Raw genomic sequence first — 14,673 nt, forward strand, 5'->3', positions numbered from 1 at the left:
GAGGTCTGAGTCAAAGATCAAGGTCTTATACAAAAGAGAGTACAGAAAGAGAGGAAGAAGCAGGCTCTGGTGCTAAAAGATAGCTGTCTGGAGGGATGAGATTACGGGCATTAAAATGCAAGTACTGTTTTCCTTATGTTATAAAAGAGGAACTAACAACTACATGCATCACGCAGAGGACTAACATCAATTTTATCTGAGATGAGATGAGAAACTTTGCAGCTTGGGAAAAAAATATCTGTTCCAAAGAGGATCAGTCTCCGTAGCCTCTCCAGCAGGGTCTGATCTTGCGTTGCAAGGTAGAGGGATCTAGATGGGCTGGTCACTGGAGCTTGGACTGTTTGATGCAAAAATGGACACCGGCAGGGCTGTCACCTTGTGGCTTTGAGGTTGACAGCCAGTTCGGGTCCAGCACTCTGCTTGCATCTTTCTGTGACGGAGAGGGAAGCAAGCAAGGTGCTGGGCTCCATTTCCTTTTTTTCTTCCAAATGGTTTGCTCAGTGCCCTCTGCTTTCAGCAGCTGCCCTCTGGGGCTTGCAAAACGGTGGGTGCCGCTCCATAAACGAGATGGAACAACCACCTTCTGGTCTGAAATTTGTCTGAAAACACAAGCTCCAAGTCACCGGAGGATTGCACTCCTCCTCCACTCGGAGGAAGCTCGTCTGCAGCGCCGAGGTCTGACAGCCTCGCAAGTCCTAGACGAGTCCTACTTACCTGACACGTCATGGTGCAACTCAGGAACCTCCAGACCGGAAAGCCAAGCTAGAAGTTGTAATAACTCATATCCGCTGTGGGTTGGTAGAAAGAGGACCTGAAACTCAGGCGCACCACTGGCTTGCACAAGCCACGCACCATTCTCAGGGCCAAATTTTTGGTCCTCATGCATCGCTGGGAGTTTTGCATTAGCATTAAGGTTTGGTGTTAAGCAAATAAAATGCCTACCTTGTGTCAGGCCTTCAGCTGCATTTTTTTTTTTTCTCCTTTTTGAGCAGTGAAATGGCGTCTTATGCATTTGCAGCTAAATATGGCTACAAGATAAGCATGATAATAAAGGGTTATGGAAACGCGCTGACCACAACTCAAAGCGCAAGTCACAGTGTATGAGAATACGCATGTTTGGGGGTTAGCTTTATGAGAAATAAAGATCTGAATGATGCTGTGCTTGCGAGTCATGGGCCTTGTGTTTTCTTAATGCCAGGAGTGATTTATTTCTCGTAAACAGTTTTGCTCATTTGGGGCATCCAGTTACTACAGACCTTGTTTGGTATAAAAACTAACGGCATAGAAAAATATTGCTCTAGCAAGGTTTAACTGGTTGTCAAGCCCAAACATGTGGCTGAACATGAATTCCACTGCTTGAAATATCCTCTAGTCGCTCAGCAACATCTTAATGTCAAGAGATTATAGTCAGCATTCCCACTGAGCCATGACTCAGAGGTACTGTATGGAAAGAGGACATTTCCAGCAAAAGCATGATATGGAAACTAAACACAGAAGTGCTGGAAATATTCCCTCCCATAGAAAAAAAGAAATGTGAAAGGCTAGTTCTTCTGAAGTGGAAGTTCGGCTGCTGCTGGGAACGTTATGAAAATACACATTACATGCATGGTTCCTCATATATAACTATGTTTCACAGCACGTTTCATCACCCACCTTTGCCCTCCCTTTTTTAATTCAGAAAAGACCCAGGAAGAGACCTTGCTTCTCAACAAAAATAAGTGCAAAACCTGGGGAAGGTGACATTTTTGCAAAGCAGGAACTCTGATAACTTGAAACGGTGTAGTTTTGCTTGCATTGCATAAAAGCTGGCTATTAACATACCTTAGATACTTCGAGAGGTATGGAAATGTTTAAAAAAAACATGGACTGAAGAGATTGGCCTCAGTGAAATTTACATTAAAAAAACCCAAGGAGACACTTAAATATTCATAGTTTCCATTTCTAATCTTTCTCCCTGTAAGTTTCCTGACATACATAATTCTCAGCTATGTTTGTGAGATGCCCGGCATTCTGAGGTCGGATGCATATTTCTTGTTTGGATCCAGATAGGTTATTTTAAAAGTTCTGATCCTGTACAGGCTCGCACACAAGAGTAACTCTGAAATGATCAGGACTATGTGCAGTTTTAAAGCCAGCCACATACTTGTGTGTGTGTGTCTGTGTGTATATATATATATATATATATATAAAAGTGTTTGCAGGATCATGAGATATAGAATCTAAGTGAGAAAAGAATAATATATATGTAATATGTCAGGCTTAAAGAGTTGCGATCAGTGGCATGAAATACAGCTGGAGGCCAGTCACTAGCAGTTGGCACTAGGGGTTTATGCTGGGGCCAACAGCATTTAACATCTTCGTTAGTGACCTGGTTGATGGAACGGTGTGGACCCTCAGCAAGTCTACAGATGATACAAAAGCAGGACAAGTGGCTGATAGACCAGATGGATGCGCTGCTGTTCAGAGGGACCTCAACAGGCTGGAGAAATGGGCCAAGAGTGACCTCACGAAGTTCAGCAAAGGGAAATGCAAAGCCCTGTCCCTGGGGAGGAACAACCCCACGTAGCCCCAGGCCACCTGGGTGGAAAGCAGCTTTGCAGCTCTGGTGTCCCGGTGGACACCATGTTGAACACGAGTCAGAAATGTGCCTTTGCATTCAACAGCACCCCGGGCTGCATTAGGAAGAGTGTGACCAGCAGGACAAGGGGGATGATCTTCCTGCTCTGCACTGGTGAGGCCACACTGGGAGTGCTGTGTCCCAGTGCTGGGCATGGACACGCTGCAGCATCTGTCACAGAAGAAGAGGCTGAGAGACCTGGGATTGTTCAGCTTGAGGGAGAGAAGGCTCAGGGGGATCTTAGCACTGTGAATAAATACTTTGTTGGAGGGGGGCAGGGGAAAGAAGACAGAGCTGGACTCATCTCAGTGGAGCCCAGTAAAAGAAGAAAAGGCAGTGGGCACAAACTGAAATACAGCAAATTCCGCTTAAACATAAGAAAATGCTTTTGCACTGGGCAAGTGGTCAGAAACTGGGAACAGCTTGCCCAGGGAGGTCGTAGAGTCTCCATCCTTGGACATATTCAAAACCCAACTGGACCCAGTCCTGGGCAGCCCGTTGTAGGTGACCCTGCCCTGCTCTGTGCAGGGCCATGGGTTAGGCGATCTCCAGAGGTGCCTTCCAGACTCAGCAGTTCTGTGATTTTGCAATTCTGTTGAAGAGAACACAATTATTTGGCTTTATCTGATGAATTATTTCCTCCTTTGTTTAACTTCATAAAAACCCATAAATGTTTATAGAGAAATAAAATGATGGACTTTGTTCCCAAAACTAAAAACCTGCTCTGCTCATATGTAAGGTTGCTTTCAAATCAATTATTTGGTTTAAGTCCTCAGGTATATTTGGTAATCTTATCTAAAAGTAATGAAATTCACAGGCTCACTATCCAGTATGTTAAAAAGTTCTTTCCTCTCATGTGTTTGAAAAAGCTTTGTTTTCCATTTTCTTTATTCTTTTAGTTCTTACACTACGAGGGGGAGGAAGTAGGAAAACTTGTTTTTGCCTTTTATCTCAAATATCTTCTCATGAAATAGTACCTATGCAAAACCAGCATGTGATAAATTTCTCTAGCATTGGAATAAAAGTGTGGAAAAAATAGGGTGAAGCAGCCTTAAGTACTATGACTGGAGTACCCACGTAATAGCCTTTTGCTGAAAGGGTTGTCTATTAACATTTTTTTGAAGTGTTTTTCTTTTCACTTGAAAATTTTCCAGTTTTCTATGTGCAGTGATTCAGTTCCTAGCAGAGAATGGCCTGGGTCCAGTTATGACACTGGCCTTAGAAATCATTTGTAATGAGATTCTGAGCTGAATTTCATAACCAAGAACAAAATTTATGGGTGTTCGAATCCTGAATTGGATATGAATTTTGTGGCTGGGGTTGTCTGAAATATTTGTTGTTGTTGTTGCATGAGACCTGGACCTCACTGTCCTCTCTGCATAAACTGCATTAAAAGTGGCTTCTTCCATTAAAAAGCCAACAGTCTAAAAAAATTAACTTTTCTGCATTCAAAAGCCAACAATTCATCAGAGTAGTCTGAGACAGTCTACCTCTTAGGTGTACCAATGCAGTGGGAGGTGTCTGGGGCTGGAATAAATCATCCAGTGGGATAGAGCTGGCCATGAGCCACCAGCTGGATGAGAATAAGCCAACAGGGAGCCCTGGAGTAAAAGCCACCGAGCCATTGCTGGTCAGTATGATAGGGACTGGGATAAGATTTTTTTTTTTGAGTTGGTCAGCTTTAGACAGTACAGCAAAGGAGATGTTTAAGAAGGGAACCAAAGTAATGAAAGTAGGGTATGTTTACAGATATTTAGGGGACGCTTCTTCCAAACTCAAGAGGCAGCCTGGAAAAAAGGCATGGAGGTGTGTATCAGAAAAAAATAGCAAGTAGACAACAAAAATTAACTTCACAGACAGCTCAGAGCCTCTAGTTCCTCCTAGGCAAAGAGATACATCGAAATGATGCTGACTCTTGGAGAGCGGTAATTTGACTTCTTCAGCTGCAGTTTGGAAAAGAATCCCAGCTCTGGTTACTGTAGCACTAAAGATACTATTACTGCTGGCGTAAACGGGAACCTCTTCCAAATACAGATAAGCAGCAAAGGATGTAATATTGAATTATTCTGCCAGTCTAGAGGTGACCCTTCTGAAACAGGCTTGAGGCCCACATGTGCATGGCAATGCGGTGAGGTATATCCCACTACTGCTTTCACTATATCTTTTCTGTGGCTAGGAGAGGGCTTCAGTCCTCAGAGCTGTCAGCTGGACATCCTTCCTGAGCACTAAATTTATTTTTAAAAGTAAATATTGCTGGGCTGATGTGTGCACTTAGCCTTGATGAAGTCATTAATGTGGTTTCCAGCAAACTGTTCATAAAATTCATGGCTGCGCTTAATTGCTACCATGTTCTTCCTCCTCACATATTCTTATATTAATAAGAAAAAATGCTGAAAACCCTAATAAACTACACACAGAAGAGGAATGCTTGAACTGCAGTTAGCTGGTCACATCACCACAGATATGCAGGCCAGTTGTCAAATGGGAGATTGTGTGTCACTGAAGGCACTGAATAACGGCACAGCCGGCGAGGTGGCTCCAGCCCAGTTCTCCTGACCCAAATGCCACCAGCAGACACATGCTGATGGGTAGGAGAGGGGTACAGCTTGTTTACTCTTAGACTTGTGTCACTTTTTTTGGTTGGCGCTCTGCTCCCACAATGCTGAGCTGTGGGCTCACTGAAGAAGACAACTCACCACTACTCTCCTAGGAAAAGGTAGGTTCGTGCCACCAGGGACAGTTTTTCTTCCTGAGAATTCCTGTGTGGTGTTTCTGAACTTATATCTCTACAAAGGGCCAGGACAATGCCTGGGTGCTGACCAACCTGCTTAATTTGGGGCTTTCTCTTGGAAAAAGGGAAAAAGGAGAGCAGGAGGCTAATTAGCTGATGGGTGTATCAAATAATTTCGGGTACCTGAACTTATTTTTTGCCTTTAGCTTGGTACAGACTGAAAGAGTTGTATTTATCTCACTTAACTTTAGCTCTTTGAAAGCTAAGCTTCTTGTCTAAACAAATTGTTTAGTCTCCCTGTATGGTTAGCACCTTCAGAGGGCATTAATCCCCCCTATTTAGAGGTATTTTAGCCCTCGGTAATCTCTCCTGACTCCTGATCCTAATCATCGTTGCTGTTTCTCTAACTCCCGTCTCCAGGGGAAATTGGAGCAGTGTCTGCACAGAGACCAGCACTTCAAGGGCATTGCCTCGATACTCGTGTCCTATGAGAACAGATCTTTTGCTTTGTAGGCATATCACAATGTAGTGAGATCAGTGGAGTTAGGCCAAGCAGGCATTCAACCTCACGTATCTAATTTATGCCAACACGCAGTTTCTGGGGGACTTTGTCAGAGAGCCAGGATCCTCCTCCAGCCAGGTTAGATGTCTTGTGCGGCAGAATGGACTGATGTGCACAATCCAAACTACTGCGGTGGCTTTCCTTTTAGTGTGTCTTTCGTACTGGCCTGGGGTTTTGGCTCTGGGGACAGCCTAGTGGTTAATGTCTGGGGGACTTGCCACCCTCTGCTGCAGAAATAATTTGGTCCACTACTGAAATTTGGCCTGGGAGGCATCTGGCTGTGCATAATGCTACATGCTACCTCTAGACAAGACCAAAACCATGTTTTCCCACTAGCCACTGTGGGTGAAACGAGCTGTAAGCACAGCATAACTATCCTGGGCAGGATTTAGCCAGGAGATGGGGAATGAGACCTTCAATTTGAAGTCTCCTGGCTGTAGCAGAATCAGGAAAAAACCCCTTTGTTCCCATCTCCCTCCAGAAGCTGACATTCAAAGCTTAGCAAGAGGCATCTACAAAATGTTTGAGGGCTAAATGTATCACCATCTGGAATGGGATTGCCAGAAAGAGAGCAAGAGAAAGACTCTTTTTTTGCATGTAACTTGTTTAATAAAAATAAAATTCCTCTTGCATTTCTGACATGGGACTGTAACCACTCCACCCTAACTCGCTTTGTCATGCTCAGATCTATGAAGTAAGAGGAAATTATAGAAATTTATCATGTCTGGGTTCTCAGGATTGATTATGACTCGCTGCTTTTATCTTCCAAACAGTCACTAAATCTAATTGCCTTGTTGTAATGGATTAACCCCTGTGGTCCACAGTAGCATTTATATTGTGTTCAAAGAGACTGTTACGGAGTTAGGGTACTTTTTTTCAGCAATATACTTTCATAATATGTAGGTGCTCTTTGGGCATAACTCACCCTTTGTGGGTCTTGGGGGTCTAATTGGCTCATTGCACTGCCTTTCTGCAGGGGATGAATTTCACATCACTTTGGGAGCAAGTATAGGTGGGTCAAAGGGCCTTCCACAGCATAACCATTTCTTTTAAATTACAATGCAAGCAGATTTTGAAACCCTGCGTTCAAACATCAGCATCTGCATTGTAATCAAAAACATTCCCTTGCTGATATTCGTGGGATTAGTATTATTATTAGTCATAGGATCTTAGCCCTTGGGAGACCTAAACTCTAGGGTCAAGTCCCCAACAAGGAGCTGTATAAATACAGACCCTGTGTTAATAAAGCTACCACCTAAGCTGCCTTACGTTGTGTTTGCCGAGGGCTAATGGCTTACACACGGGCTCTCCTGGTGACTCAGCGGGTCCTGGTGACTCTCCAAGTGTTGGTATCGAGATCTTGTACGGCAGCAGTAGGCGTGAGGCAAGAAACAACAGATGGCTTTGGGCAGCAGTGGCAAGGGAAGGAGACAACTGCGACTTAGTGTGACAACCTGGAGTCAAAGTATGCTCGCGCCCCAAACCCTGACCAGTATCTTTGGAGGTGCAATGGGAGAACAATGTTTTAATGAGGGATATGGAAGAGGAAAATGCAGCAAAAATGAAGAGAAAGGGAAAAATTCAGAGGAATGAGGGACAGGATCTGCAAAGACGTCATGTGGGGTAGGGCCGCCAGTGTTAAAGGAGGGACACAAGTGTCCCTGTTTGTATCAGGAGGAAGGAAGAAGAGTGCTTGGAGATAGAAAGGGAGCAAAAGAAATGGCACCAAAGAAATGAGAAAGATTTGAAAGCGCTGGTGAGATCTCACTTGGAGAAAGTTCAAGAAGAAAGGGAGACAAAAGGGATGACAGCGAGGCAAATGTGAGGCCGGGCAAAATTGCACTGAGGGGTTTGGTAATATTAGGATGTAGAGTTGTCTGGAAATAGCTAAAAAAATTTTTAGCTAGAAGGTCAGCAAAGTTACAGGAAGATGTACGGGGTAAGAGGGAAATCAGCCAAGTCTTGGACTTGCCACAAGAGTCTCTGCACCCAACAGGGGTGGGCGAGAAACAGCTGGGGGTGAGCCCCAGATGTGGGAGGTGGGACAGACCTGACAAGGGGAAGGAGACACAAAAAGGAAAGGTTGGAGGGAAGAAGTAGGGGCAGAACCCACCACCAAAGCAGACACCAGCAACGGAGATGCTAGAGAGAGCATGGGCCATGCATGATGAAACCAGGTCTAATGGGCAGCCAGTTGGTAGAGAGGGAGAGGTGGTAAGCCATGAATCTGACAAGGGATGTCAGGACAGCAGGTACATATGGAGATATGCCTTTTTTAAAAAGCCCTATAAATGAGGCTTGAATCAGGTCTGGGGTTTATAAAAGGATTTTTAATGGAATTATTTCAGATTTATTTTAAAGTGAATAGGAAGCAGTTGTGATCCAGGCTCCACAGTCAGAGTAAATCTAATCTAACACATTTTCTTCTTTCACCACACAAGACATGACTGCAATCTCAAATCAGTGTAACTGAATGTTTAGTAGCTTCAAGCAAAAGAATAGAGCAGGTGAACGCATTTCTTTAAATTGCTTACTCTAAAGAAGGGCAAATTGTCTGATACATTTTTGTGAGTGCACAGTTGCTGATATTATTAGTTTTATTTGACTTTTTGCAATGTACTTTTAATTAAAACAATTAGGGAAATTCTTGTCTCAACCATTAGCAAAATAATTGCTTTTAAAGATCTCATTCACTCCCAAGTTGATTTTATATCCTGATTGTCATACTGATAAATGTTTAAATGAGGTGCTTCACAAAAATTGTCATTGGAAAATGGAATTTGTTTAAAGTCTGTTAAATGAAAATGACTTTTAACTACAAAAATAGCTATGAAATGCTTTCCCGCTGTTTGTACAGCTTGAACAGCACAGTTTGGGTTGTGCTGAAATGACTCAAGCTGAACTTTTGTTTCACCTCTGAGTTTGGTACAATGGTTTCCAGAGGTTAGTTCAGGAGACTGCAATGCTGATCACTAACTAACTCGACATCTTCTGACCCATCTTTAACTCTGATTTTTTCCCACTATAGCAAGTCACAAGGATTCACACGAGCAGGCTGAGATTACTGTGTCTAGGGATACATTATTACTGTGGGTATAACCATGACATCTTTGCAAACAACAAACCTTTCTTATCTGAGATGAGCTTAACTGTACTACTCAGAATCTGTATTGCAGAATAATTTATAGCAGTTCATTGGGACACAAGCTGATACAGAGAAAGAAAACAACATTTATACATTTTTATGCACAGTTTCTGCAGGGAGCTGTAGCTTGGGTTAACTGTTTCACTGCCTTTTAAGGAAATTTGTCAATGACTGTAGACCGCAAAAATTTGCCTGTTAAGAATGCAAATTCAGTGCTGCTTTCCCTATGCACACATTTTTATGCAAGCTAAGGTACTTCTGGATGTTTCTGTGGTGTGTTTCAGCATCCATATTTTGAATATTAGTATGACCTTGGTTTCAATTCTGTCTAGTGGCAATGAGTTCCCCAAGTGAATTGTGCAGAAAGGCTTTTGAGAAGATATTAGCAATGCTTGAGAAATCTGCTTTTGTTTCAAAGCCCAGGCAATGCTGGGGTTGTGGCTTCTCTGTGGCAGCCCTGGTGACAGCCCAGAGCCCTATTATAGCACTTTCAGGTGTGCTCGCACGGTGAATGTGTTCACATTGTAGACAAGTGCACTTACGCAAACCCACCGGCTGGCTCCTGAGGACCTGACCTTTCCCTTGGCAAGTGGCCACAATGTTTCGTGAGCACACCAGTGCGTGTGTTTCTGCATGTCAAACTTAGAAGGCTGATTCCAGTGAACAGAATAAGATTTTTTTTTTTTAAAAAAAAGCAACAGCAAAACAAAACAAAACAAAATAAAAAACCCAAAGCAAAATAAATGTCTAGTCTCAAAATGAATTTGACACCAGAAAGCTTCTCCCATGTTCAGACATCTGCAGAAGGCCCAGGCACTGGCAAGAGGAGGATTTAAACAACAAACTAAACAGTAGAGTACTGTATTTATGTGGGACCAACATGACAAACTCTATTTAGGTTTTATACCAAAAGCTTAACCTTTTGCAGTCTGTGGGTTTGAGCTGCACTAACAAGAAGCAATTACTGCGGTGGATTTTTTTTTTTTTTTGCTTACGGTGTAAGGCCCTAGGCTTCTCAGTGTGGCTTCTCTCATAGCTGGCACACAATAACAGGGGTATATGCCAAAGCTGCTCTTACTTCTCCAAGGCAATGAATCAAAAAGAGCTGTGGTCTTTTAATCTGAACGCTTTCTTTTGCTAGGCTGAAAGTCCATTGCTTTCTTAGAAACCAGACAGACATTGAAATCCCTCCTGCTCTCTCATGTATTCCACCATAGATAGCTCACTGGAGGCATATATGCACACATTTTGACTAAGCAACATGATGGATGAGGAGTCTGGTGACATAAAAAGTGCAATTTTGCTTTATTTAGATGTCTGCACCTCTCCTGTAAAGAGTGGATTACAAGGATGGGCAGAGCAATCCTTCCTTTCATGCTGGTTGTTGGCTCCCAAGATGTCTCACCATGGAAAACAGCTCCAATCACATATTCAGGGAAAGAATAAAGGCCAGAGTCAACAAAAGTTCAGATTCAACAAGTTATTAAGAGCTCCCAAGTGTGTCTAGGCTCTTCACTTTCCCTTGGAGTCTCAGGATTGACTTGGTGCCCTGAGATTTCATGATCTTCTGTCAACAATTAGCCAGAAAATTAAAACTCATAACAGCATAACAGCATGTCTTTACATGGCAGAAAAATCTGCTTGCGTGCCAAGAAACAGAACTGGAGATTCTGTGGGAACACTGCCATTTGGAGACACCTGCCATAAAGCTATTTATATGCATGTAGATATATGTGTGCATGTATCTGTCTGTGTGTGTAGGTGCACACATCTACCCATAAAGTGGATGATGAATATGCTTGATACATTTGAGACAAGACAATGTATTTTCTTGTCCAAATTTCACCTTTATTCAGTTTTTGCAGTGCCCTCAGACGATTCTTTCAACATATTTTTAAAAACGATTCCTCTGAGTTTGGTTTCATTGCATGGATTGATCACGACCACAACAAACTAAAGGGCTGATCTAATATTCATTCACCTCAAAGGGAAGTTTCCCATTGGAGATATTGCCTAAAGACTAAGGGGACTGGAATGTCAATAATCTCATTGTTAAATGGATACACATACATGACACCTGGAGTCACAGCTCCCTCATTCAGTAGTAACTGAGTATAACTGAAAAAATACATAACCAGAGGATTGAATTGTTTTCATGGAGCTATAATCAGTTTGAACAGCTGGAAGATTCACTGTAGTTCAAGTCTATTTTAAGATTTATTTTCTAGGAAAATTATTTTATTTTATAAGATGTATGTGTTATAATCAGACTGCAGGCTAGTAATTCACAAAAAATGTAACCAATAAGTCCTACCTCATTTTTTGATTCCATGATTCCCTTGAATTTATTCCATATTCCATATTCCATGTTCATGATTACTTATTAAATAATTTTCACAAATGATTCTGAACTCATTGGTCAGTCATGGCCAGGTTTTTAAATGGGACCGTCCACAATTTACCCAGTTCGGATTATCTGTTCACATGATATGTTTGTACACTTACTGCTTTATACAAAGTTATTTGTGTAATGGATGCAGCTACAAATACTCATAGCTGATGATGCAAATTACTTTGAGAACTCTTAGAAGACTTCCTTGTAATTCATGGCATGGAGAAAATCCCCAGCAACGATTTTTTTTTGCTAAAATGTTTTGGATTAATAAAAAATAAACAGAACACAAGCAAAAAAAAATTTCATCTGTAGATGAATTGTGTACGTGCATGAATATTGTAAGAATATAAATTCTGTTTGCTCAAGTCGTATTGATATGAAGCGTGCATTCCTTTGTGTGGTTTTTTGTTTCTAATGAATGCCTCAGTCAAATATTTTTACAGTCTATGACATTCCTGCTTTATTAGAGGTCTGACTGAGGCTTCAGAAGCTAACTTTTTGCTACATCAAATATTCTGCTATGAAAATGCACCCTTTTTTTTTTTTAATAGCTTTTACTATTAGTGCTTTAGCTTAGTACAACAGTAAGTGACACAATGGAAGTGCACATGGTTGTGCAACCTTCACCTGTTTTACTGAGCATGATGCAGATGAAATTCTGTAAATCACAGATACTAACCGTAGCCAGTGAGCATCAATGGCTGATCTAGTTCAAATGATACACCTGTGGCAGAGACTGGATCCCAGTACCTGTGCTTTTATGTATTCAGACAGATGCTATTTCAGCTCTGCTATCTACACAGCCCCTTTTAGGAAAATATATGTTTTATTATAGTTCATTTTATGGCCCTAAAGATGAGCAGTTGCCATTTCCTGGAGCTAAATAGACAATGGAGCTGCATTTATAGCTCATAGCTGACTACTTTCCTGCTATCTTAGTTAAAGGCAAATAAGAGCTCTTGTAGTTTAGCTGGGAAGACACTGCTCCATAGAGGGAAGAAATCATCTACATGTTGATGCTTAAACCCAGATTATTTTGTACACAGGAGCCAGGGACCAGCCAACTCCTCATCCAGAAGCTGTAAGGCAGCTGGCTGTGGAGACCTGCTGGCTGACAGGTTTGGAGCTGCCTAAAGGCTTGAGATGAGGAGGTAGATCCCCAATTTGGAGGAGTCCAAATGAGGAGACCCAGGACTCTTCATGGATGCTTGGGAGTCATCCATGACAGGGGGCAGAGGGAAATGTATTCACGTGTGTTTGCTAAAGTAAGAAAGAGAACATGTTTCATGGACATTGCATGCAAACAGGAATGTATAGAAGATACCTTCAGGAGATGTTGCAGGTTTATTGTCTTCTTAAAAATTGTTCTTTCAGTTTTTCCTCCCGGGCCAGGTTTTCTAGCCTTGCTCCCATCCTTGTATGAGTTTCACTGCTGTCCTCTGGCTTCTCCCTGGTCAGTGTATACTCTTCCTCAAGAGAGGTGCCAGAACTGGGTGCTGCATTTATCTCAGCTGGGGACATACTGATACTGAAGAGAGCAGGAGGGGTGCTTCATGGTCTTGTGGACTACCCTGCTTTTTGTTGCATTCGCCTTTTTTTCCCACAACAGCATGACAACATTGATGTACAATCACTCCATTTCTGATCCACTGTAACGCCTTGACCTTTTTCAACACAACTGCCGGTCATCCTTATCTTGTATTTGTGCAGTTGATTATTGCTACTCCAGTCCGGACTTTTGCATGTGCTGTTATTAGATTACACCCTGTTCTTTCAGACCATTTCTCCACTTTGTTCAGTTCATCCTGATCCCAATCCATTCTTACAGCATGCATGCAGCATCTCCCATGCTGTTGATACCTTTACATTTATGCTGTCCACCATGCAAGTCATTTATGAAAATACTGAAAGTGCCAGACCAGGGCAGACCCCTCCACATGTTTTATTTACTGAAACCTGAGCTTGATTTTCAGGGAGGAGGTAGAAGAACTTCTGAGTTCAATAGCATTAATGACCATCGTGATCTCCTTAAAGAAATGCAGAAAGTTTAGCTGAGGATTGGAGTGGGTGTTCAGGGTGCAGAATATCTTACAGCTGTAAATGCTGATACATTGACAAATAACTGCAAAAGAAGGCACACGAGCAAGATAGCTCTCGGCAACTTCTCTTGATTCTCTCTCTACCTACACACACTGCCATTAGGTGACCAGATGGGTCCAGAACTTCATCTTGTGCAAATATCTACTAGATTACAGCAGCTGAGCCTCCAGCTTCTTGTCTCCAGAGCTGCAAATCCAAAACCTTTCACACATACAAAGTTAGGCTGGAAAGTGAATTTCTTCACTAAAACCCACAGAAGTGTCAATGTGCCCTGGCACTCCACAGGATTTTGTTCTTTTTGTGTTAGAAAGGTTTGGCTGAATTAAAGAGGTCACTTTTTAAGAGTCACTTGTATAATAAAGTGGAAAGTTTTCATCCGTGATATTCTTCCTGGGCTGATACTAGTATACGTTGTATGGTCCAATAAAAACTTAATTAAAAATCAGGCTGCTAAAAATGATGATGAAAGTATTTTGGTGGGGTGGGGGGGGAAGGCTCCATTTTGGAAGTGAAATGAAAGCTTCAAGTAAATGCTGAAGAGTGCATTACATGTAATCCTGGAAAACTGTCTATGAAATCTCAAGAATTTTTAGAAATCTATTGATTCCTTATGGCAAGTGATTTATGTAAAGTTATGAACATTAGTGTAATTAGGGTCTTTTACTGGTAAAAAAACCCCCAACAACAAGAAAACTTAGTATAATATATTTATATACATATTTGTGTATTTCATAAACGGTTCACTGTAACATGCAAATTCCTTGGCTCTCAACACAGCCCTACACAGATGGTGAACTTTAGTCAGCTAAATAAGTGGAACATTTCACTTCAGACTTTTCCTTTTATCTTCCACCTTTCTCTGCTGTTTCCCTCCCATCTTTTCTGCCAGCTACTCTGCAAAGAAGCCTGGGAACAACTATAAGGCAGTCTCCTCAGATCGCTTAATATTACTTCTATGAAGACAGCCTGAATTCAAAGGCTCTGTGTGAGAGACTGGGAAGATCTTCATTTCTCCCTTGGCAGCACTTTTATGCTGATAAATAGCAGTTTGCTCTGCATGTTTCAGTTAGGAGAGAAGATCTGCCCAGGCTGACAGCATTAACAGCCTCCTCTTAGAGTAGAT

Source organism: Haliaeetus leucocephalus, unplaced genomic scaffold, assembly GCF_000737465.1.
Source record: "Haliaeetus leucocephalus isolate CR32 unplaced genomic scaffold, Haliaeetus_leucocephalus-4.0 Scaffold964, whole genome shotgun sequence".
NCBI lineage: Eukaryota > Metazoa > Chordata > Aves > Accipitriformes > Accipitridae > Haliaeetus > Haliaeetus leucocephalus.